The sequence below is a fragment of the Pinus tabuliformis genome, chromosome 1_1, assembly GCF_031772625.1.
Source record: "Pinus tabuliformis cultivar Carrire ecotype Pingquan chromosome 1_1, CPIR1, whole genome shotgun sequence".
NCBI lineage: Eukaryota > Viridiplantae > Streptophyta > Pinopsida > Pinales > Pinaceae > Pinus > Pinus tabuliformis.
The window spans coordinates 471,150,294-471,176,411 of record NC_142297.1 but is presented as its reverse complement, the minus strand read 5'-3'; positions in this window follow the sequence as shown (position 1 = coordinate 471,176,411).

Sequence of the window (26,118 nt, the reverse complement as noted above, 5' to 3'; positions counted from 1 at the left end):
GGTAGATCACTCGACTGCTTTTCAGATGTCCCTTGCTGAAGTTTGACCCTCTTAGGTCGGTGTGACTACTCATCACTGTGCTGCATATCTCTGTCAATCTGAAATCTTTTTCTTTTTTTGCTTGGTGGAGGGGATGGGTGGTGGAAAAAGTGACATATCTCTGATTCAAAGTGAGGCGAATGTTCTTGTGGTACAACCTGTTCACCATTTTCCAACTTCTTTGGAACTTCCACGTGGTATCTTCTTTCTACTTCTCTATATAACCTAACCATGCCACTTGTTGCTGCTGGAATAATGGCATAAGACAAATCCATCTGAATGTATCCACCTAAATCAGCTGCAAACTGCTGGGAGAGAAGCATCCCCCATACATCTGGCGCATCAATGACCACAATATCCATGGTGATGATCTTGTATGGATAATCTGCTAAGGCAACCTGTAAATCTTTAACCACACCAAAGACTTCGACATTTCTAGAGTCCATTGAACAAATGTTATGATATGGTCTAGAAATTCTTAAGTTTAATTGCTCCATGACCTTCTTGGTCATAACATTCTTAGATGCACTAGAATCTAGCATGCAGTTGTGAAGTAATCTGTCATTGATGTCCAAAGTAAGAAAGAACGATTCATGATTTTCATTAGTCATATAACAATTGATATCCTTTAATTTGATTTCTTCGTCCTGATGATTAATTCCATTATCTTCTTGTTGAAGCATACCCAAAGCCCTGAAGAAATATGCCCTTTGAGATGGAATCCTTAAAAGTTCAAGTACAGGGACAGACATCTTAATATTATTTATCCATGCGGCCCAATCCATGTTCAAACCAGATTTGTATCTTTCAACGGGAACTTGCTTGTTCTGGCTTTGACCTTTGCCCTTCCTTTGATATGTGTAACCCTTACTTTTTGCAAGTTCAAGAACTTGTTCCTAAGTTGGTTTATCACTATATATCTGAATAACGGGGTCCTTTTCTTCATCGAAGGTGTTTATTGCAAAGGTTAAAGAAATCATATTGGCACATAGGTTTTCACTTGATGCGCCTTGACTTGCGTTATTACTTTGTTGATATCTACTTTCTTCTAAGACTCTTCTTGCCAAAGCACATGTACTTTCTTCGTGAAAACTGTCACAAGGTCTGTAGAAAGGAACATATTCATCAACTACGTTAGTAGACTCAAGCGGTGTAGGAGGCCTTTGATCATTTTTGGAATTCCTTTTCAGCCACTAGTTGTTATTGTTCCCTCTGTTGTTGTTATTGTTTTGGGGAGGCATATTATGTGTTTGCATGCTGGCATTCCTTTCCATTTGTATTAATTGATTCTGCATGTCATTTACCTGTTTGGCATGCTTAATTTCCATATCCCTAACCAGTGTGGTTAATTATTTGACTATATCTGACTCTTCTTTGATTTTGACCAGAGTTCTTTCGTAACCAGGGATCTTAGATTTACCTGAAGCCTTTTTATCCTTTTCTAACTCTTCCACTGTGTTTTGGACAGCAACTAAAGTGGTAGGGTGAGCCCGCCTTATATCATATTGAACTTCTACATGGTAAGCCTCAAGATATATTTCCAAGGCAATTTTGTCAGGAGGCTTGTAATCCTGAGTCATGTCCCTTAGCAATTTGTTGAATCTTTGGTTAAATTCTACCACCGTTTCATTTTCTTTCTTCTTGATGGTATTGAATTCTTTCACCAAGTACTTCCTTTCCCTCTTATCCCCGTATTTGTCTCGAAAAGCATCAAGGAGGGTCCTTAGAGAATCGAAAGCATTATTGGCTTTGTCATGAAACTAGTCAATCACACTACCTTCCAATGATAAAACAAAGAACTTCATCTTGAGATCTTCATGATTATAGTCCGTAGAATGAGCATATCTATGGAGGAATGAATTAAACTTCTTTATGTGCTCTTCAACATTGATAGCATTATTCCCCTCAAAGATTGGCAATATGTTCATAGTTGACTCATTTGGAAAGTCGTGCAGATATTGCTGGATGTTGGTGACATTGCAAGGACCATAGTAGTCACCCATGATGCTTTGATTCGGAGGATTGATGAAAAGCAAATGGAGATCAAGGAGAGCTTCTTGTCTGAGAAAATTTAAACGATCTGTAGAATGTAACTTGTTTAACCCAGCTCTTAGAACCTTTTCAGGATCGGGAGCAGGGTTAACCAGGATAACAGGATTTCTTCTAGAGTACGTTCTAGTGAATGGATGAATAAGTGGAGTCACCACCCAAACCGAAAACCAACCTAAATGTCCAGGTGCTAAATGTGAAAATGAACAAGAAGAGAAGATTAGTGAAAGAAAAAATGATAAGGTGATGAGAAAGATGGAAAATGATGAGAGATAGGTGCCAGAAAATGTTGTGGCGTTGAGGAGACAATGAATGAAGAATGAAAGATCACAAGATGATATGATGAAAGAGGATGTCGTTGAAGGGCCAAGAACAAGTTAAACTTATCCCTGACCACAGCGCTAAAATATGTTGTGCTGCTTGACAAGCTAAATGGAAAATGAGAGATTAATAATGAGAATATGTTAACCCTCGCAACAAGACAAGCTTGTCCTTGACAATGGCGCCAAAAAATGTTGCGGTGCTTGACGAACAAATGAAATGATAAAGAAATGAAGGATTGTAGGATAGGAAGATTGTCGTAAACCCCAGAAATGGCGCCAAAAAATGTTGTCACCCAGATTGTACAGGCACCGCGACAATGCTCAAGACGGGGGCTGTCACCCTGCCACTTTAGCTGCTGCCCAAAACACAGCTGAAGAGTTAGAAAAGGATAAAAAGGCTTCAGGTAAATTTGAGGTCCCTGGTTACAAAATAACTCCAGTCAAAATCAAAGAAGAATCAGACATAGTCAAAGAATTAACCAAACTAGTTAGGGATATGGAAATTAAACACGCCAAACAGATAAGTGACATGTAGAATCAGTTAATACAAATGGAAAGGAATGCCAGGATGCAAACACAGAGTATGCCTCCCCGAAACAATAACAACAACATAGGGAACAATAACAACCAGTGGCCAAAAAGGAATTCGGCAAATGATCAAAGGCCTCCTACACTGCTTGAGTCTGCTAATGTAGTTGATGAATCTGTTCCTTTCTGCAAACCTTGTGATAGTTTTCACGAAGAAAGTACATGTGCTTTGGCTAGAAGAATCTTAGAAGAAAGTAGATATCAACGAAGTAATAATGCAAGTCAAGGCGAATCAAGTGAAAGCCCATGCGCCAATATGATTTCTTCAACCTTTGCAATAAACACCTTCGATGAAGAAAAGGACCCCATTACTCAGGCATATGGTGATAAACCAACTCAGGAACAAGTTCTAGAACTTGCAAAAAGTAAGGGTTACACATATCAAAGGAAGGGCAAAGGTCAAAGTCAGAACAAGCAGGTTCCCGCCGAAAGATACAAATTTGGTTTGAACATGGATTGGGCCGCATGGATAAATAATATTAAGATGTTTGTCCCTATACTTGAACTTTTAAATATTCCATCTCAAAGGGCATCTTTCTTCAGGGCTTTGGGTATGCTTCAACAAGAAGATAATGGAATTAATCATCAAGACGAAGAAATCAAATTAAAGGATATCAACTATTATATGACTAATGAAAATCATGAACCGTTCTTTCTTACTTTGGACATCAATGACAGATTACTTCATAGCTGCATGTTGGATTTTGGTGCATCTAAGAATGTTATTATCAAGAAGGTCATGGAGCAATTAAACTTAAAAATTTCTAGACCATATCATAACATTTGTTCAATGAACTCTAGAAATGTCGAAGTCCTTGGTGTGGTTAAAGATTTACAGGTTGCCTTAGCAAATTATCCATACAAGATCATCACCATGGATATTGCAGTCATTGATGCACCAAATGTATGGGGGATGCTTCTCTCCCAACAGTTTGCAGCTGATTTAGGTGGATACATTCAAATGGATTTGTCTTATGCCACTATTCCAGCAGCAGCAGGTGGCATAGTCAGGTTATACACAGAAGTAGAAAGAAGATAACATGTGGAAATTCCAAAGAAGTTAGAAAACGGCAAACATGTTGTACCACAAGAGCATTCGCCTCACTTGAATCAGAGATATGTCACTTTTTCCACCACCCATCCCCTCCACCAAGCAGAAAGAGAAAAAAATTTCAGATTGACAAAGATATGCAACACAGTGATAAGCAGTCACACTGACCTAAGAGGGTCAAACTTCAGCAAGGGACATCTGAAAAGCAGCCGAGTGATCTACAAATCAGCGGACAGATACCCAAGATTGTTCCTCACTGATGAAATATGATGCCATGAGCATCAATTTGTATAGTATCTCTAACCCTACTCCTTTTCATTTATGTCATTAGCTAGTTTAGTTCACACATTTATATTATGTGTTTTATATTTCAGTTTGTTAGGATAGATTTTCTATTCTAGCGATATTTTCTATATATGCATGATGATTTTGATGTTGAATGGATATCTATTTGATGGACTTTTGTTTCCTTGGATGAAGTATTCTGGGATTCTCACGTTACTTCTTGGAAGCAATGTGTCCCCATATGGAGCCAGATGTTGCACTCAAATTGTCAAAGTTCCAAAGAAGCGGAAGTACCAGCTTTTTCAACAAGGATCAGATCACATATCAGCAATCCATGTGTCATGGTCATCCCATTCTGCAAGTTATATATTGTAAATGATCTTAGTAAAACCATGAGTCTGTGTAACAACCTAGGTAAGCTTATAATGTGATGACAAATTCTATCCTATGATTTTTTTTAACCTCACTAATTACCTGTGTTTTTCAACACGGCTTTTTCCCTCCATCTTAAACCCCCAAAGCTAGAGTGAATTTTATTATCGAAATGTTAGGTAAGTCCTAATGTTGTTACATAGAATCGTGGTTTTACTAAAATCATTTACAATATATAACTTGCAGAATGGGATGAGCATGACACATGGACTGCTGATATGTGATCTAATCCTTGTTGGAAAAGTTGGTACTTCTGCTTCCTTGGAACTTTGACAATTTGAGTGCAACAAGACTCATCACACTTGTGTCAGGTTTTGGAAGGATTTTCACTCACTTCTTCAGGAGGAAATTTTCAAGGCAGTTCTATAGCAGATTGAGGGGGAATATGTGACATATTCAGAAGTTGTGGTTGTGGGGGACGCAGAATCTGCCAGGGAGGGTGTAGCACCAAATTTGGGTATTTCCTAGAGATCAGAATTAGCCCAAATCCTTTCTAGGTTTTGTTGGACTAGCTCCAAGGAGTATACTCCTGATTTTGCAGAATTTGTGGAGTTGTTTTGGCCCTCAAATCTTCGTTCACCTATAACAACAGTGCATAAATTTTTGGGTAATACACACAACTTGGAGGAGCCATTTTGGGTGGAGGTTTCCAACTATCTCACCTAGGTATTTGCTTGTTTTCTTTAGCAAGCCCAAGTGCACACTTCCCATCCTTCAGTTGTAATCAGATTCCATGGTTTATTAATAAAATGGCTCAAAATGATTATTGCTTCCCTATGGAGTTTTAATTTGTTGTTGCATGTGTTATTTTCAGAATTTTATTGTTGTGCTTATGCTGTGACTAGTGAATGTCTTTGGTATTCTACTATGAATTTCTATCAGGAATATTACAGTGGTATCAAAGCATGTTCCTGGTTAGTGTGGGGAACAAGAGCAAGTGATGCCACCCAAATACCAAGGAATTTTGTTCCAGAGGGGCCATGGAAGAGGAAGAGGTAAGGGCCGAGATAGAGAGGGAGCATCAGACCCTTTTTCTGACACAAAGGTGGAAAACATAAGAGGGCACATGGAGAACAAAGAGGATACGGAGTAGCCTAGACAGAGAGGACAGAACCAGGTCTGATAGGAGTTGTTGAGGACCAACCAATAGATGTTTAGGCAAGGCCAACTCACGATAGACATGATGCAGCAGGTGATGGGTCTACATGTGAATGATAGACCAGGGGCGACACCCCAAGGTGAATGGGGTTTTAGAGCGGGGGGGGGGAGTTGTACATACTAGCCACCTCATACCTCTTTATGTGGCCAAACTGGCCGTATCACGATGCCCCATTTTGTGGATGAACCCAAGCAAGAGAGGGAGCTTGACCTTGTGGAAGATTTGGTGGACTCAATTGCCTCAGGTATTGATGAGGATGAGGGGCTAGACCCTAGGATCAGGAGGGTGATGTCTTTTGGGGAGTACCTTCACGTCAAGGATAGATATGCCATAGGAGTTGGGACTCATTTATGGGGAGGGCAGTCTAGTTAGGATGTGCAAAAGATAGCAAGAAAGGTTACAATCCCAAACTATGATGGGTCAGCTAAGAGTTCAGCCAAGGCTTGGGTCCAGAAGCTAGATACTTACTTCCACATGAACCCCATGCGAGAGACGGACGCTATTTGATTTGCTATGCTGCATCTGGAAGGGGATGCCCAAGAGTGGTGGTACGATGGCCTGATCACGTTGGTGCACATACACATTACCTCTTATGCCGAGTTCACTAGGCGACTGATTGAGAGGCTCGAGAGGAAGGACCCTGAGCTACATTTCAGGGAGTTGGCCAACTTGAGGCAAACAAGCAATGCAGAGGTCTACATTTCAAAGTTCTAGAGGTTGGTCGTGATGGTATCCGATATCTTGAAGGCCCGATTGATTATTCTATTTATGGAGGGGTTAGCTAAGCCCTTGTGTGGTTTTGAGGGCCTACAAGCCCATGTCCTTATTGGACGTTCTTTCCAAGACCCAAGACATGATTGATGTAGTACCCAAGGCCAAGGCCTTTATACCCATGAGACTTGTTGCCCCATAGGGAAACCAAGCTATTCGTCCATTCTAGAGGGAGAGTGAACATGGCCCTTTGGATGAGGAGACTAGGCAGGATCTCAAGAGGAGGAAGTTATGCCTCACGTGCCAAGAGCCCTGGGCACCAGGTTACAAGTGCACCAAGGGAAAGGCCCATTACATTGAGGTGTATTCGGATAGTGAGCGAGATGAGGAGCTTGAGCTAGAGGCAGGCCACAAAGATGAGGGGCCACAGTCTGCAAGAGGAGCACCACCACCACCTCAGGGAGGGGGACCATTCATTCCATCTGGGGGTGTACTAGCTTCACTTCGGGGAGTTTCGAAGTACTAACACTTTGGATCAAAGGCACAGTGCAGGGGAAACGTGTCTTAGTGTTGGTGGACAGTGGGGCTACCCACAATTTTATTGATGCCCAGATGGTAGAGCGGAGGGTCATATGTGAAAGACATTTGAGGGTTTCTCAATGTTTGTACCTAGAGACCAGATGATGTAGTGCGCGAAGTATGTTCCCAACTTGACTGTGACTATGGAGAACTACTCTGTCACTGAAAACTTCTTCGTAGTCGATGTTTCAGACACCAATGTGGTGATGGGTGTCCAATGGTTGTACTCGTCGGGGTAGGTCACCACTGACTAGCAGAAGCTGGAGATGGAGTTCACGAGCCCATATGGGAAGTTGGTAGTGCTGAGGGGTATGAACTCCTACCCACCTCAGATGATGTCTACTCACCGGAAGGAGGCAGACTTGTGGCGTGGAGATATAGAGTGGGCAGTGGATCTCAGGATTTCGGAGACAGGGACTCAAGCACAACAAGTGCATCCAGATATATTGGCCTTGTTGGAGAGACATCAACAGGTTTTTGGAGAGATTCCTCCAGTCAGACCACCTGACAGAGGGTTCAAGCGCACTATTGAGTTGGAGGAGGGCGTGCGTCCAGTCATTACTACTCCCTACAGACACCCCAACGTCTATAGGGACGAGATTGAGAGTGCAATACAAGAGCTACTGAGGTTGGGGCACATCAGACCTAGCTCGAGTCCCTTTGCTTCTTCCGTGGTATTGGTGAAGAAGAAGGATAGGACCCTCTACACCTGTATAGGCTACATGACCCTCAACAAGAAGACATTGAAGAATAGGTACCCCATCCTACATATTGATGAGATGATGGACGCGCTTAGAGGAGCTAAATACTTCTCTAAGATAGACTTGTTCTCAAGGTATCAATAGATCCATGTGAGGGAGCAGGACATCCCCAACACTGCCTTTTGCTGTCACTATGGGCATTTTGAGTTTTAAATTTTTGGTGATGCCCTTCGGGCTATCCAACGCACTAGCCACATTCTAGTCCTGTATGAACCATGTGTTCCGTGGGCAGTTACGACGTTATGTCCTTGTCTTCTTTGACAACATTCTGATATATAGCCAAACTTGGGAGGAGCACCTCCAGCACCTGGAGGAGGTACTACACATGTTGCAGGAGCAACAACTATATGCAAATATGTCCAAATGTGAATTTGGACTAACTGAGATGTTGTATCTTGGGCATATGATAAGGGAGGATGGAGTGAAGGTACACTAGGAGAAGATTAGGGCCATCTTGGATTGGAATACGCCCAAGAATGTGACTGAGTTGAGGGGATTCTTGGGCATTCACACATACTACAGGAGGTTTGTGAGGGTATTCTCACAGCTTGCAATACCCCTCATGGATTTGACGAAGAAGGGGGCCTTTGAGTGGACATTGATGGCACAGGAGACATTTAAGCGCTTTAAGAATTTGATGAGTAGATAACCCCATTTTGGCTTTGCGAGATTTCACACGATCGTTTGTGTTGGAGCATGATGCCTCTAGTGAAGGGATTGGAGCCTTATTGACGCAGGGAGGTCACCCCATAACATTTGAGAACAGGAAACTGCTACCCCATGAGCGGTTGCAATTTATTTATGACAAGGAAATTTTGGTCGTGATGCATTCACTGGACAAGTTCAAACAGTACCTAGTGGAAAACCGGTTCAAGGTGAAGATTGACCACAACAATCTTCGGTTTTTCCTAGAGCAATAAATCTTGCAGGGGAGGCAGTTGAAATGGGTGAGATTGAGTATGTCAAGGGAAAACAAAATGTGGTAGAAGATGTACCTTCCCCAAGGCCCACAACACTCTCTTTGATGGACATAACACAGGACTGGAGGGCACAATTGCTAGTGGAGTGTTACCCACCATTTGCGAGTAATATCCCTAGGAGAAATTTTTTCTCCAAGATGGTCCTTAGACGGCAGTCAATATCCAGCAACCCCTTGTAGCCACCAACTAGCTCATTATGCCATCTTCTTCGCCACCTGAGATAGCCATTAGTTCCTCGCCCATCTGCAATGATCGTATGTTTGAAGGTGGGCCTCTCGAATCTAAAGGTATGCCGCATCATTTGGAAATTGAGTATTGGAGTTTTCTTATCATGGACACTTTTGGGCATGGATTAACGGGGGGATTCGGTCGAAAGTATGGGCTAGGTTTGTGCTTCTGTCCCCTAGACCCCTCTTGGGAATTAACCTTGGATTCTAGTCCTATGGGATCTATTTTACTAACATTTGGTTCCAGGGATGGTATTTAATGGGAAACCCTGATTTTGGTTGCATGGTCTTACTCCTTTATCCACTTATATTACCCTATTTCCATTCATTATTACCCCATCTATCATTTCTCCCACCTGGGTCCACATTCTTCCATCAGGTCCACATAGGGTTAGCTCACCCCTTCCCCTTTCCCACACCTTGGGTCATGGCCTTGAATAAAGCCCAGAGATTGATGCAACTGAAAAGAAAGTTAAAAGCATATATGGCCACATTCAATAGGAAAAGTACCACAGAATGCAAAAGATTGTTGAGACAAAAACATTTAGCACGTGGGAAAAAGCCAATGCATGAGATCTACCCCATCATCATGGCCATCACCCTAGTTCCTACAGGTTCTATGCACCCATGATTGTCTCAACCCTTAGTGGGCGATGAACCACCCCACCTTAAAAGGGGAAATTCATTGCTATATCTTATACATCATGCTCTAACCCCTTGAGTGTTGAAATTTCTAAGTTTGACACGTCAAAAATCCCTACTGTATTATCTGGTTTATTTTCTCCTACTTGTTCTTTTCATTAACAAGTTATTTATAAATATAAATACCACAAATATAGCCTTAACATATATACAGATCAGCGACTAAAATAACAGAGACAATCATACAAATGACACTGTTATTTTTGGACAATCGTCCCCTGAAAAACCCAATGCAGGAAAAATGGTGCAACAGATATGAGGGTTTTATATTATGCAGTTTCTTAATACAACTAGGGTGCCAGAAATGGCTCACCCAACAAAGAATGCCCTCAGCAGAAGTACCTCTCTTCGGAGACAAATATTTGGGCTAGTCACCAAATGATCGATCCCACAGCAACTACGACAGCTCCTTAGCTAGACAACGAAAGATGCTCCAAGCTTCTCCACTACTCCGCAACACTCAACTAGGGACTGCATCACACTTCCCAGCTCCAATCTGCCCCACGAAAATCTCCAGCGCTGCCTCTTGGCCCTGCATCAGCTCTGCAAGCCTCTGCGCAGCCACTAATGCCTCTACGTCAGCCTCTTGGCTCTCTATGTCAACCCTCTAGCCCTCGGCGTCACCCACGCTTGCCTCAACCTCTGCGTCAGTCCCAGCTGCCTCTACGTCAGCCTTCCCAAGCTTTGCATTGTCTCTCTGGCACTATCTCTACCTCTCTGCTATGTATTAGCGGCATCGTGTTGAATTGCCCCTCGCTGCAACAAATCACTAGTTCGATTCTCTTAGCAAACCATGCTCCAGAAAATCGAACTGACTGATCAATTTGGTGTATTTCCAACTGACTCTCGAGCCTCCTCTTATACTTTTCCTGTTGAGTCTTCAACGACCGAGATTAAGTCCCTAATCAACGGCTAAGATTAGATTTGGCTTGGCCCATGTCATTTAGAACATTCTAACCCAGTTTTATATTAATACACATTAATATTTTAATTTTCCTAAGTTTAGACTTAGGAACCACATTAAAAATATTAATTATTTTAATACCTCTCCAATTGGGTGGAATTTCCCCAAATGCTAGGTCTTGGAGATCTTATGTGCTTTAGCCTCTCCAACAATTTTCATGGCTAGAGCACATCAGATGATACCACAAATCAACACTCCCTCTTAGTGAGGAATGTGCTCTAGTAATGCTCCATCACTGAAACATCACAATAATCCTCTGCACCAGTACTTGTGCTGATGCTTGGCCTGCTGCCTCACATCATCTGCACTGCTTCGTCCTGTTCTATTGCCCATGACAATGCCACTGCCACTCTACACCTGTACTGCAGCTCCCTCTCAATATTCTGCCCACGCTGCTCCTAGCACTGCCACTACTAGCTGTTGCATTGCAACTCAGTTACCGAGAAGTAGGTAACTGACTTTTCCCAAATACTGACATCTCGGTTAGTCTGGAAGCCTTGTGATTCTGAAGTTGCCTCTGTTGCTATCCTGTGCTCCCTTTGTTGCCACTGCGTTGCTACATACACCTTTGTGCCTCTCACACTGCAGCAACCTCCACTGTGCTACCTTAGGTTTTTGCACCCAAGCACTGCCTTGTTGCTCCACTACACTTTGCTCCACCCGACCCCTGTCATCCTGCTACTATTGTTTAAGGGCTCCCGTAGCCGAATGTGATCCAAGAGTTTGGGCACCTCAAGGATCCTACCCCTAGTAAGTAGTCCTCTCGACTACAACTCGATGTCTCCCCACCTCTTCTCTAGAGGCGCATGAGCACTCATGGCACAGTCATCATCAATCTCGACCTCTTTCTCTGCATTAACTGGAGCTGCCTTAGAATAGGAAGCCTTTCACTTGTTTTTCTTCCTGGGACACTGGGATGCATAATGCCCCAACTTCCCACAATGGAAGCACTTCACCTTGGAGATGTCCTTGTTCTTCCTCTTCCCCTGTTGTCCTGTAGATGCTAGAGTTGCATCCTCCTCCTCCTCTCCTCCCTTGCCACTACTCCCTGCCTTGGTCATTCGCCTGATCTCTTTTTGGCGAAGAGCTACCCACATCTCCTCCCATCCTGGAAGAGTGGCCCTGCCCAAAATACTTTGGACAAAAGTCTCCCACTCCTCGGAGACTGTATTCAGTGCAGTCCTATCCATAAATGCTGGATTTGGTGTAGATCCTACAGAAGTGACCTGGTTGCGAATCTCCTGCAACTGGAGAAGGAATGGATCTATCTGCTCTCCCTTCTGCATCTGATACAACCACAACTAATTCTCCAATAGCATCTTTCACTGCATGGAAGTGTCGTGATACAAGGTCTTCAAAGCATCCCACATCTCCTTTGTTGTGTTCTTTTCAAAATATGTGGTATGACATGATCTTTGACCCCATCTAGGATCATGCATTTTTCCCTCGCCATTGCATCTTCATACTTCTCATTCTTAGTTCGGTCGACCAGGATAGCCATGGTTCTCAAGGAAAAGTCCTTGATGCGATGTCAACCCAAGACTGCCAGGATCCTGGCCTAAGTTGGAAGCCCCATCCAACTTGTCCTGATCCCTCAGTCCGTTCACTGCCATTTCAGCTCCTCTTCTGGACTCCCTCTGAGTTTTGACTTCCCCCCTGAAAATTTCCCTCTAAGTGTAAAGACTGTAAACACTAATATTCCATTTGTATCAAATGTAAAGACTGCAAAGACTGATATTCCATTTCAATCAAATGTAAAGTCAAATGTAAAGACTGATATTAAGTTTTATATTTTAATCAGATTGACAGATTTTCTTTTTCAAAATTCTATCAAATAAATTCTATCAAATTAAATGTATCTTCGTACCTGATTCTCTGCGTACCTGGTTCTCCCGTCTGGTGTTGATCACATTGCTCCAAGTTTTCTGCGACCATTACCAAACCAACTTATTCCTCCCTGCCTATCTGGGATCAACCTCTGCAGTTCCCAGACCCAGAGGACTTTCATTTCGAAGTCCTCTGGCCCCCGTGCCCAAAACTCCAAGAACAGCTCAAAATTTCCCAATTTACAGTTCCAAAATCGAGCCCTCGGCTCATCCCTCAAACAGACTGATTTTCTTCCCCCCCCCCGCCACTTCTCCTTTCGATTATGTTTATATAGGGAAGGTTTCTTCCCTCCCAAGAAACCCCAGCTCCCTTTCCTCCAATTAATCTTAAGATTTAACCTTATCCCTTAAGATATTTTCACTTGAGTTGGTCATTATTCACTAAATGATATTTTAACCTTATCATTTCAACCGACTTCGAGAATAGTATTTTCTTTTAAGTACCTTATCATGAATTGTCCAAAGATTTATGAAGTAAAGTAAATCTTGTCCATTGTAATAATAATTATTTATTATTTAAATAAAATTTTATTAATAAAATAAGTAAATATATTTTATTGTTCTACTTAGTAAATAAGGTATTAATTAATACTTTTAAAAACTAATTCATTTTCTTACATAGACATTTATATGATTAAATTAGTATGTATACTAGTGCAATGCCTGCGATGCATGTGTATGTAGCTATCATACACACGTCTCGTAAGCATGCTAATAATCAGTGACTCAAGTTGGGTCATTACATACACCCCTCCTTTAAAGAAAACTTCGTCCCGAAGTTGAGTTTATATAGTATATTAGTATTTATTTTAACGATTAATATAATTTGTGTAAGGATTATGTCCCGTGAAATTTTTATTTTATATATATATATATATATATATATATATATTTAAACATTTATAGGTTTACAACTTTAATAGTCATACCTTGTCCCAACTAGGTTCCCAAGCTATTCTAAAATCATCCTATCCTTCCTAATCTCTTCCGCTCCCATCCTATCCGTCCTCTACTGGAGTATGCTATGGCGTCAGTTATACTGACCTAACCATTCATAACTCTAAGGATGGTAGCGTCAACTAAATTGACCTGATTTCCTCGTAGGCATCCGGCAGTCATCATCACACGTCTAGGGGAGCGTGACTCACACAGTCCTCCCATGACTCCAGGTTTTGGAGGATAAACGGTGGGCAACACCTCCACCCCTCCTAGTAGAATTAGGGTCAATACCCTATTATGGAATCTCATTGAGCCTCAATTGTTCTTGAAGTTTTGTCATCACGTGGTCGGTTTGGTAATGATACTATCTGCAATGTAAACACTTGCCCACAAATTATAACATATGCATCGATATATTCAAAATCAATTGTATTTAGATAACGATTTTCTATGCATTTTAATAAACTCTCATCTATGATATTGATCTTTGCGTTCATATAACATACTTGGCTATGTCTAACCAATATATTTGTAAGTTCATTTTCACATCTAGTAGTCAAGTGTATTCATTATTTTATTTCCATCTATCATTCATATTGATATGTAAAAAAAATAAAAATAAAATTATAAATATCACATCCCTAACATAAGTCATGATTTATATAGGTATCCATGTACCAGCAACGTTTAACATAATAATTGGAAATCATTCTTTCGTGTATTGATTGTGCATGAAACTTATGGCTTTCATTCCTACATGTTTAACGCTAAACATAGGTATAGCTGTTAGTTGTGAAAGTCCAATGATGTTGAAGTAGTGAACGAATAATATCATTGAAATGACTCCAAGTACACAATGTGGAGGAAAACTTCATCATTGAAAACCTTGGAAAGGACATTAAGGAGGCAACAGTGGTTTAATGAATTAGTATGGAATGTGTGGATAAGTGCAACTGACACTTGTAGGCATATTATGCAGATAGTCAAAATGAATATGAAAATAGAGGATGGAGTTATTGATAAGACTTATCCATTGATAGACGAATCTGAAAAGATTGAGTGATCAGCTTAGTTTACACCAGAAGTCACCTATCCATAAAAACTTAATGACCTTACTTTTCACTAGACTGCTAGATTTTGCAGTATTATTTCCCTTAGCAGATATTTCAAATCTGCCACTATTTTGTTCATACATTAAAAGATTTGAAAAAAAAAACCTATATATAACAATTTTGCTCAAATCTATAGCAGATAAGTTTGTTCAATCCTAACATAGTTGACTGCTTAGTCAATAACTTAGAATGAAAATTGATAGCTTTTGTAAACTTCGTGCATCATATTCATCCAACCAGTCAGCTCCAACAACCTTAAAACATGCTTTCATTTTCATGTTCTGAAATGAATTCTTATCAAAACATATCAAGTTGATTCTTACAACTATTATTCACTAGATAGGATATGCCTCAGCCAAAAATGACTCTCTTTGAAAAGGTATTATTTACTATCCATCATTGTTGTTGATCTTGAACATATATAATTTGTTGCACATTGGACGTAAGCAACATGAATAAATTTCTCATTTGACAATCCAGCAATTGAATATTACAATTGACTGTGTTCTGCATCTTACCTTTTTACTTTGTTTACAACACATTCTGATACTTCATATATATATATATATATATATATATAGATTTAAATTTATTCTATTCTGGTTGAACTTTTGAATTTGCTCTCATACTTTTGTTCTTTTTTCTATAGTGTCTTGTATGGTTGATGATGATTCTATATCTACTTAGCGTCTTCAAAATTTCCTCTATGATATGCTCATACAATATTCTGGAGGAAAAGCAGCTCTTGTATTTTGCTCTACAAGAAAAGGAGCTCAGGAAGCAACATTCCATCCCTCTCAAACAGTAAAGAGTTTTGGATTTCCAAATCCTTTTATATAGTCAATGGACCACTTGAAAGACTACAATCAACTACTCTTTCAAGCAGTGATAAACAAATGCAAGCTTGTATTCAATGTGGTGTGGGGTATCACAATGGTAGTCTTTGTTTAAATGATAGAAACCTTGTTGAAGGCCTTTTTCTAAAGGGTGATTTACAGGTTCTATGCACTACAATTATATTAGTGCATGGTATCAATTTGATGTAAAAAAAAATAATTTAAAAAGCTTTTAAATTTAATATAACATTGATTAAATATGCTCTCTCTCTCCCTATATATATATAATTGGATTAATCAGGGAGCCGAGATTGAAATCTGTGAGGGGTTTTCGTCATTCGTTATTGGTCATTGAATGTGTGTCTGCCACCAAGTGAGGCAGTACTCCATATGTACTTCGAGCACCAATATCCTTTGAGCTTTAGCCAAATTGGATCGGGTTTTGGAAAGAGGCTTCAGGACTATGGGGCCATCACTCTAGCAACACAATGAGGGGTATACCACTCAAATATGAAGATGAACCCCTTTTCAGTGACATGGCTGGAAGAAGAATCCTTTTCAATCTTCTCCACACTAGGGCTATTGGAATCTTCCTCAATGATAGAAACATCCTCTTTGGCGGAATTAGCATCACCTTGAAACATAAAGAAGAAACCCTTCCATTCATTAGGAGGGACTTCATAGCTTGGTACATGCAGAAATGCCTCATATTGATCCATATTATTTACCGGAGGGAGCATAATACTTTCTTCTTGTTGATCATCATAACCGATTCCCCAATCTGCAGACCAGAATTCATTTAGAAACCCCTCATCCTCTCGACCATCCAGAGAGTCGTAATCTTCTACGCTTGTAACATCACTAGGATCATTTGCATCGAGCTCCAATACTTCCTTAGGGACCCGTTGATTAATTTGTTGTGAGTTACAATTTATTTCTTGGACAGCTTCACACAAACTATTGACTGCATAGTGCTTATACATGAGTCGTATGAGGAGGGCATCTGTAGGATCTTCCTCATACCTGCATCGTATGTCATACAATTCCCTTCCCTTTTGCTACATAAATTCAATAGAAGAATTGTATCTGGGCATCTTTTAACTAGTTGCCAACAATGCAGCATGCGGTGAAAAGCATCTCAAATAATCAGGAAAGGAAGGATATTTATTACTGTGTGCATTTGTATTCTACTTCTTTCACTTCCATTATTGTTTAGTTAGAACTCTGATTTAGCTTGATGAGATTCCTAATTTCTCTGGCGAATAATTGCATTAATTTTGGACTGGAAATATTTTATTTTATTTTTTTATTATTTTTTTATATATTTTTTTTTTGTTCCAGCTTGTAGCCTAACGGGGATAACCACAGATGCATCAGGTTGCAAAGGAAGGGCTGACCGAAATATTTCATACCCCATAGAAATTACGTTTTTCTGTTGCTTCCCCGAAAGGGAAATATTTGCCTCCACCACAGGAACAACATTTGCAAGACTTATCTAGATATCCCGGATCTCTCCTTTATATAAACTGTTGATCCATCTCCTCCAACCACATAAGGAGTCAAGTGTGGCAATTATGGCACTATCGATATATTTGGATTGGGAACGTTTCTTAACTTGGGTATGAAATTAGCAAATGTACCAGGACTTGAAAAATGAAGCGGTTCAGATTTATTGACAGCTCGGTTGAGAGGTATTAGCAAAGGTAGAGATTGGAGAAGCTGTTAAATAGCACCTAATGTTCTTTTTCTGTTGATGATGATTTTGAGACTCAAGTGAGGGAGGAACATAGGAAGAGTCTTAGTACCTACAGTGAGGATTAGTACCAGCACTTTAACTAAGGTCAAGTTACAAGTATCAACTGAAATTAAGGCATCCATATGTACATGAAGCAACTCCAGAAGGTAAAGGTGAAGAACCTCTGCAATAGACAAACATATCACTACAGGAGGATATTCCATTAAGAGCCAAAGAAGTTTTACAGCAACATCTAAATCTGCAAATTTTCTAATGAATAATTACTAAAAGTAGATAAGATCTATTAATGAATGCCCAAGGGCAGCCTTTAGATTTAAAATCTCAATCATGAGAATACCGATGACTCAGTGTTGGCTGCAAAAGAAAATGCATATGTTGGCTGTGCTTTGGGAAGGAAACATAGGGGAGGCCTTGCAGCACTCCTCTAATGATTAGTTAGATAACAGGACATATTAGTTAATTCATTTAATGATAAAGATGTCCAATCAGACACTTATTGGCATGCTTTATAAGCCAACTATAATATTTTCGTAAATCATCTGTGGAGATTATGGAATAGTCATTGACTCGCATGAATCATTGACCCAGCTGCTTGATAATTTTCCTTTTAAATTCAGTATTAGCATGAGCTTGGTGGGATGCATAGCACCTTCTACTTGTATACTAATTTTCAGAACCAAGGTTCAGGTTTCTTTCTTCAATGATTTCCCATATTGAATCACCCAACCTGGATGTTTTTGGAGTAAAACAGAGGAACGCAAGTCACTAGTTCAGACTTTAAATTAACCGATTAATAAGAAAACAACAAGAATGAAAGTGGGTACGTAAGGTTTTTGGCATGTACCTTGAGGACGCAGAGTTTCAGGCATTTACAGAGAAACTTTTAATAAAGGTATACCATTCGAACACCAGACTTGCGCGGGGCAGCTCATGTACCGATTGGAATTGCTTTAAGAGTGTCGTATTATATGTTTATTCAATTATATGTCATGCCTATTGACATTTATCCGCAGTTTAATTTACATAATTACACTGATTAAATAAGTTAAAAGTATAATTAATGATATAAGTTATACATTAGGAAAATAAAAATGAAATGAATATTTTAGATAATTTATTTATTTTTGATTGAATCGATGGTTTGAACGAGATGCATGTGTCCTGAACGTACTAGACTTCTGTGGTTCACTGCCACCGATCACCAAAATTCTCACAAGTGGCCTCCATTCGATTGAGGATTGAATATATGAAATGAGATGTGGAGGAACCATGACCTTTCCACTTGGCTCTCCAGGCATCGCCCCACATGGTCATCCAACTACCCGGAAGGTGAACGGTTGAGATAATGGTTTAAAAACTGCTTCTCATACATTCTAATTTCTTTGGCCGGATGATTTATTGATTTGCTCTGATTTACTGTCATAGCGCGACTCGAATGCCGGATGAGACTTGGAGTATTGCTATTCCCTGTTGCTTCATTAGTTCTTTCAGCGTTATACTCGGAACCTGAAAATGATGACGTATCAGGGGCTGTCAGCTGGATACGTTCTTCTGTTGAGTAACTCGGTATTTCCAGAGTCTAAGAATTTCCAACTCCATTATTCTCGATAAATTGTGGTGCTGATTGCGCAGAATCAGACTCGTGTTTTTCGTGCCGAGACTCCTTAAAGGGGATTTCACGAATCTCGTCGGACACTTCCTCTTCCATTTATGCTTTGTTTCAACGCGCGAAGTGTTTTCACTAGGATTAGCAAGCAGTTCTTCGGATTTCAACTGGGTTTCACTTTCTAGGGTTTCTCTTCGAATTGGGTTGCTTAAAGAAACCCTTAAAATCCATTGTAAGAAACTTATAACTTTTGTTTTGTGTGAGGACAGGATGTCTGGACTCCCATAGCTTGTGTGCATATTCTATTATGAACCAGATTACTGCAGTCACCTCCTCCAACCGCTTTTTCTCCTTTTCAGAGGTTGCGTTCTTTCCCACTTGTTTCTTTGCAAATTGTGGAATATCTTAGAAAAACTCAGTTTTAGTGAGTCCCAAAGCAAATTGTAGAACTTTTCAAGAAGGTCCATATTTTGCATTTATTTGCAACTTCTTTATCTGTTTGTTTCTCTTTTCTCAATAGGACTCTCAGTATGAGCTTTCATCGCCTTTTAGTTTGTTTTTTAAAGTTTGGGGTATTTATATTATTATTTCTTATATTTTTCTGTCCATCTATTATTTCTGATTTTTTTTCTTTTTTCTTTTTTTTTGTAGCTAGGGTTATAGTCAAGTTTTGAAAATGTGTACTTCTTTATAATATTATATCCATATGCTTGGTTATTTGATAATCTTTCTCACCAGAAATCGTTGTTTAAACTAATTGCAGAAGTGAAAGTAGAGAATTTGTTAGCTTACCTATAGAATTCAGCTAACCATGGCTATTTATGTAACTAAGCCACTTATGCTGCTTTAAAGACAGATTGAAGGTATTGCTGTTCTAGATTTTGCAAATGGAATTTATGCACTTATTTGTTGCTTTTTCCAGGGTGTCCTCTTCATTCTCCCTAATCCATTGAGGTTCTTCTCCAGGTGTTTTATCTTCTTCAGGGGCTTCTCCATTGAGATAGTTTTCTGGTCAGTCGACTCTTATTTATCGACTGCAGCTCCTGGGCTTAATGGCACGGTGAACATAGCATAGGAAGGCATAGAAAGACCTCCAAACAGGAACGGAATTGACACTTCCAACCATACGATGGGTAGTGTTGCTGAAATCTGTTCACACTGCTTCCTTAGGGTAATTGTCTCTACGCCATGCTGCACAACAACCCACTTTTCTATTATGACTCGTTGCAAGGTCTCGTGACACGTACTAAGTATTGTTGTTCTAGATTTTGCAAATGGAACTTATGCACTTATTTGTTGCTTTTTCCACGGTCTCCTCTTCATTCTCCCCCAGGTGTTTTATCTTCTTCAGGGGCTTCTCCATTGAGATAGTTTTCTGGTCAGTCGACTCTTATTTATCGACTGCAGCTCCTGGGCTTAATGGCATGGTGAACATAGCATAGGAAGGCATGGAAAGACCTCCAAACAGGAATGGAATTGACACTTCCAACCATACGACGGGTAGTGTTGCTGAAATCTGTTCACACTGCTTCCTTAGGGTAATTGTCTCTACGCCATGCTGCACAACAACCCACTTTTCTATTATGACTCGTTGCAAGGTCTCGTGACACGTACTAAGTGCCTTTTAGTGTACTCTATACCGCGTATTTTCACAAAGGCCGGGAGGAGATTAGAAGATAGTGGAGATTAGAGGAATTTGCCTTTAAATCCGAATGATCTGCTAGTTACATTTGCTTGTAACGTGGTCAAATCTAGGGCTGAGGAAACCCTCATTTCTCAATTTCTGAGTGACAGCAGCAAGGAAAATAATAGAACCCACTGCCTCCAAACCCTCTCTAATGCAAGAACTGACAATATTTAGATCCCCATACAACCCTTTTAGCCGTGGATCCTAAGAATCAATGAACTGAACCAGCGGTGGATGATAGAGTTCATAGTCTCTTCCACTTCTTAACATAGTATGCATAAGGTTGTAGACCTGCAGAATCTCTTTTTTTTTTTTTTTGGTATATCTGATTATTCACTCACGTTGGTACATTTGACTCACATATCTGATTATTAGGTTGTAATGTGGAAGTTAGGTTCAGTCTTCAGTCTCTGGTAGTTGAAACAGATAATATTAATTGCAGAAAAGGATCAATTGAGTTGCCAAAGCTTTCAGCCAGTAGACTAAATGGCTAGCATGGTTTTTGAAGAAGGCATGCATCAGTCACTGAGCACTGTAATTGATTCTGAACAAAAGATATGTGGAGAACAACCAGGAAGATGCCAAACACAATCTGTAAGGAATCATCAATGCCAGCACAACATTTTTAAGGAGTATTGGCTACTGTAAATATGACCGCAAGTAATGACCAGAGTACTTCCTGTTATGGCAAACAGGATGGTTCAAGTACATCAAAGAATGAAATTCCAGATAAGCAGATACTTGAAAGAGCTTGGTCATAAAATCAGAGGTATGCATTGCTTGTTTAGTTAATTTTATAAACTTTAAGGTTCACATATATTGGAGAAATAAATATATATTTTTTTAAATGTTAGCAGAGAGGGCTTGCTGCATAATTGTAACCCAAAATTTACAGGAAAATCAATCCTGAAATTCTAGGAGCACAAGCTATAAATTTTGAACACTAATATGTTTTCACTGTTTTGATTCAACAGGTTATTATGATGTTTACATCGGCTGGAAGCTTCAATAAAGTTTTGGATATGTAAACTGTTAAATAGAAGAACTTTCTTATGGTTGTTGGTTACAATTCCAGCTATATGATGGTAGCCACTAAGGTCCCGAGTGTTTGAATTTAAGCTCTGATACCATATGTAAAGACTGTAAAGACTAATATTCCATTTGTATCAAATGTAAAGACTGTAAGACTGATATTCCATTTCAGTCAAATGTAAAGACTGATATTAAGTTTTATATTTTAATCAGATTGACAGATTTCCTTTTTCAAAATTCTATCAAATTAAATGCATCTGCGTACCTGATTCTTTGCGTACCTGGTTCTCCCGTCTGGTGTTGATCACATTGCTCCAAGTTTTCTGCGACCATTACCAAACCAACTTATTCCTCCCTGCCTATCTGGGATCAACCTCTGCGGTTCCCAGACCCAGAGGACTTCCATTTCGAAGTCCTCTGGCCCCCGTGCCCAAAACTCCAAGAACAGCTCAAAATTTCCCAATTTACAGTTCCAAAATCGAGCCCTCGGCTCATCCCTCAAACAGACTGATTTTCTTCCCCCCCCCCCACTTCTCCTTTCGATTATGTTTATATAGGGAAGGTTTCTTCCCTCCCAAGAAACCCCACCTCCCTTTCCTCCAATTAATCTTAAGATTTAACCTTATCCCTTAAGATATTTTCACTTGAGTTGGTCATTATTCATTAAATGAGATTTTAACCTTATCATCTCAACCGACTTCGAGAATAGTATTTTCTTTTAAGTACCTTATCATGAATTGTCCAAAGATTTATGAAGTAAAGTAAATCTTGTCCATTGTAATAATAATTATTTATTATTTAAATAAAATTTTATTAATAAAATAAATAAATATATTTTATTGTTCTACTTAATAAATAAGGTATTAATTAATACTTTTAAAAACTAATTCATTTTCTTACATAGACATTTATATGATTAAATTAGTATGTATACTAGTGCAATGCCTACGATGCATGTGTATGTAGCTATCATACACACGTCTCGTAAGCATGCTAATAATCAGTGACTCAAGTTGGGTCATTACACTAAGTCCTGATTTCCCTCGTGGAAATCCTCTGGCCAACTGTCAAACCGCTCCTCTCCAATCCTCCTTGCAACTGCAACTCGGATTTGGATTTCTCCGCTAGAAATCTGTCAAGGTAGCGACTCCCTCTACCTTGGTTCCATCTCCTTAGGTATTGTTCTACTCTGAAAGAAACAACACCCCACCAGCTTCTCAATCACAATCTGCCCACAGCTCCCCAAGCCTCGACAACTAAATAAACTGAGCCTTTCAGGCTCTGCGAAATCCCGGCAACGGTAGAATCTGCTCCTCCTGGCCACAGCGTCGATTCTTCCTAGTCGAGAAAGATGACTAGGCACTCTGCGTAGGTATGTTTTGCCCCTCTCTGCCTCTGCCCTGACCCTCCTCCTGGCTCAAAATGATGACACAGGCCCTCTGCATCACTTCTTCTTTGTTGCTTCTACTCTGGAACAACACTGTCTCTCGGGACAACTGCTACTGCTACGAATTTTTTATTATTGTTGGTGCCTTCAGTCCTCCTGTGATCTGCAATGCTTCGATTCCATGTTGAAATTTCTAAGTCTGACATGTTAGAAATCCCTATTGTATTATCTGGTTTATTTTCTCCTACTTGTTCTTTTCATTAACAAGTTTTTTTATAAATATAAACACTGAAAATAAACACAAATAAAGCCTTAACACATATACAAATTAGCAACTGAAATAACTGAGACAATCACACAAGGGACACTGTTATTTTTGGACAATCGTCCCCAGAAAAACCCAATGCGAGAAAATTGGTGCAACAAATATGAGGGTTTTATTATTATGCAGTTTTTGAAGACAACTAGGGTGCCAGAAATGGCTCACCCAATAAAGAATGCCCTCAGTAGAAGTACCTCTCCTTAGAGACAGATATTGCAGCTAGTCACCGAATGATTGATCCCACAGTGACTACGGCAGCTCCTTAGCTGGACAGTAAAAATTGCTCCAAGCTTCTCCACTGCTCCACGTCACTCAGCTAGGGACTGCGTCACCCTTCCCAACTCCAGTCTGCCCCACGAAAATCTCCAGCCCTGCGTCAGCTCTGCTAGCCTCTGTGCAACCACTGATGCCTATGTGTCAGCCCTCTGGCCCTCTACGTCACCCATGCTAGCCTCCTCAACCTCAGCATCAGTCCCAGCTACCTCTACGTCAACCTTCCCAAGGTCTACGTTGTCTCTTTGGCACTATCTCTGCCTCTCTTCTATGTATTCTCAACCTCGTGCCAAACTGCCCCTCGCTACAACAAATCACTGATTCGATTCTCTCAACAAACCCCGCTCCAGAAAATTGAACTGACTGATCAATTTGGTGTATCTCCAACTGACTCTCAAGCCTCCTCTTATAATTTCCCTGTTGAGTCTTCAACGGCCGAGATTAAGTCCCTAGTCAACGGCTAAGATTAGATTTGGCTTGACCCATGTCATTTACAACATTCTCACCCAGTTTTATATTAATACTCATTAATATTTTAAGTTTCCTAAGTTTAGACTTAGGAACCCCATTAAATATATTAATTAGTTTCATCTCTCCAATCTGGTGGAATTTTCCCCAAACGATTTCTGGGTCTTGGAGATGTTATGTGGTTTAGCCTCTCCACCAATTTTATGGCTAGAGCACATCCGATGCTACCACAAATCAACACTCCCTCTTAGCGTGGAATGTGCTCTAGTAATGCTTCATCACTTAAACATCACACTAATCCTCCGCACTGGTACCTGTGTTGATGCTTGGCCTGCTGCCCATGACAATGCCACTGCCACTGCTACATGTGTACTGCAGCTCCCTCTCAATATGTTGCCCATGCTGCTCCTAGCACTGCCACTGCTAACTCCTGCACTGCAACTCAATTACCGAGAAGTAGGTAACTGACTTCTCCCAAATACTGACATCCCGATCAGTCTGGAAGCCTCGTGATGCTGAAGCTGCCTCTGCTGCTATCTTGTGCTCCCTCTGCTACCACTCCGTTGCTGCATACACCTTTCTGCCTCTCGCACTACTGCAACCTCCACTGTGCTACCTCAGATTTCTGCACCCAAGAACTGCCTTGCTACTCCACTACACTTTGCTCCACCCAACCCTTGTCATCTTGCTACTATCGTTTAAGGGCTCCTGTAGTCAGATGTGATCCAAGAGTTCGGGCACCTCAAGGATCCTGCCCCTATGTAGTCCTCCGACTACAACTCGATGTTTCCCCACCTCTTTTCTAGAGGCGCATGAGCACTCATGGCACAGTTGTCATCAATCTCGACCTCTTTCTCCGCCTTCGCTGGAGTTGGCCTAGAACCGAAAGCCTTTCCCTTGTTTTTCTTCCTAGGATACTGGGATGCATAATGTCCCACCTCCCCACAATGGAAGCACTTCACCTTGGAGATGTCCTTCTTCTTCCTCTTCCCATGTTGTCCCGCAAATGCTAGAGCTGCATCCTCCTCCCCCTCTTTCTTGATTCGACCTCCCTTGCCACTACTCCCCGCCTTAGTCATTCGCCTGATCCCTTCTTGGCGAAGAGTTGCCCACATCTCCTCCCATCCTGGAAGAGTGGCCCTTCCCAAAATACTTTGGACAAATGTCTCCCACTCCTCGGAGACTGTATTGAGGGCAGTCCTATCCATAAATTTTGGATCTAGTGTAGATCCTATGGAAGTGAGCTGGTCGCGAATCTTTTGCAACCGGAGAAGGAATGGATCTATCTGCTCTTCCTTCTCCATCTAATACAACCACAACTGATTCTCCAATAGCATCCCACATACAAGGTCTTCACAGTATCCCACATCTCCTTTGTTGTGTTCTTTTCAGCAATATGTGGTATGACATGATCTTTGACCCCATCTAGGATCATGCACTTTGCCCTCACCATTGCATTTTCATACTTCTCATTCTCAGTTGGGTTGACCGGGATAGCCATGGTCCTCAAGGCAAAGACCTTGATGCGATGTCGATCCAAGACTGCCAAGATCCTGGCCTTCCAAATGACAAAGTTGGAAGCCCCGTCCAACTTGTCCTGATCCCTCAGTCCGTTTATTGCCATTTCAGCTCCTCATCTGGACTCCCTCTGAGTTTTGACTTCCCTCTTGGAAATCTCCCTCTAAGTCCTAATTTCCCTCCTGGAAATCCTCTAGCCAGCTGTCAAACCGCTCCTCTCCAATCCTCCTTGCAACTGCAACTCGAATCTGGATTTCTTGGCTAGAAATCTATCAAGGTAGCGACTCCCTCTACCTTGGTTCTGTCTCCTTAGGTATTGTTCTACTCTGACAGAAACAACACCCCACCATCTTCTCAATCACAATCTGCACACAGCTCCCCAAGTCCTGGCAACTGAATAAACTGAGCCTTTCAGGCTCTACGCAATCCCGCAACGACAGAATCTG